This window comes from Chrysochloris asiatica, unplaced genomic scaffold (assembly GCF_000296735.1).
Source record: "Chrysochloris asiatica unplaced genomic scaffold, ChrAsi1.0 scaffold00049, whole genome shotgun sequence".
Taxonomy (NCBI): domain Eukaryota; kingdom Metazoa; phylum Chordata; class Mammalia; order Afrosoricida; family Chrysochloridae; genus Chrysochloris; species Chrysochloris asiatica.
In genome coordinates, this window is record NW_006408567.1 from 1,480,429 (window position 1) to 1,481,857 (window position 1,429).

Genomic DNA, 1,429 nt, shown 5'->3' on the forward strand with positions numbered 1-1,429 from the left:
TAATCTATGAGGTTTCTAATTAAAACAAAATTTAAAATACCCACACACAAAAATCCCCACAATCATTAATTAACAGGAAAAAGCAAAGTAAGTCCTTAGGTTGGATTGATAATTTAAGACCATATTCCATTATATTCTTGATGCATTAAATTTACATGAAAAGGGTATGAAGAACATTTCAGTTGGTATTTTAATAAATGATAGTACAGTCAACTATTTAGGCAGCTTCATCTTTTCAAAAACTTAATTCTAGGACACATATACCTACAAAACCAACACAACAAAATCTGTTCAGAGGGCTTTTACTAAACACATGACACTCCAGTTGTTCCTGTCACATGTCCAAAGTAACTCTCTAGTTCTAATGAATCACAGAAGATACTGAATGGTGATGAGTCTGTTTGACATTCGTTGTTGATAATTCCTTCGTGGTCAGTATCTAAGGCGCTCACTTTTGGGTCAGAGAAAAAGCATTCTGGTCCGTCAGTTCCCCAACTCTGTCCTGGAGGACATTCACTAACTCTGCTATCATGAAGACATGTGTGTCATTGATGTCTCAGATGATGAACTTCTTCCCCAGAGCATTCGACTCATCCAAGTACAGCAGAAACTGCTTCATGGCCGGGTCACATTCTATAAGCACTCCTTTCAGGACATTGACCATCTTTTTTCCCAGGTCAGAAAGTACAGAGAACCTCAAGAATGTTCCGTCCATAGTCCCAGGTGTGCCTCAGTGTTGTCTCGCAGCATATTTTTGGCAGGATACAACTAAATCCCTAATAGCCTTCTTTGTCTGCATTTCTGACAAATGAAAATCTATCTTGATGAACTACAACAGCATCCATGGAAAAAATTTCACACTACTACTACCACAATCTCATTTTACCTACACATTGACACCTCAATCTTATTGTTCCTGTTATATCTACAACCATGATTATTCCTTCATTCTACCATCCCTAGGGAATGGCCCTTCACCTTCCACAAATCTCTGCTACAAAGTTTTCTAACATCAAATTTCTCTCAGTATGTTAACTACTGGAGTCTCTTGTCATTAGGACTCACTATGACCATGGCACATTTATTTGATAGATCTGGAAAGAAAATAGACTGGCTTCCCTCTGAGTTAGAATGATATATTAATATTTAATTATTTAATTGAATGTGTTTTACTATGGGCCTCACCTGGATTCCTGTTTTGGCACTGTAGGATAAGCACTCGACCATAAAATGTCTGTTTAAATGGCAAGTTGGCAGTTGAAAACTTACCATCTGCTCCTTCTATACCCTATACATAGTCACTATGAGTCAGAACCAACTTGACAGCAATTAAAAACAAGAACAAACATCACCAGATGGAATATCAGAAATCCAAGCAACTATATTTGTGGAAAGAGAAGCTGGAAAAAGTTCCACATTATTAGCTAAA

At 37.2% G+C, this 1,429-nt stretch overlaps 1 pseudogene; it reads right to left on the reverse strand.

Annotated features, from left to right (window-relative positions):
* Nucleotides 1-448: 448 nt before the first annotated feature.
* LOC102842103 lies at nucleotides 449-664 on the reverse strand (annotated as a pseudogene).
* Between the last annotated feature and the right edge of the window lie 765 nt (nucleotides 665-1,429).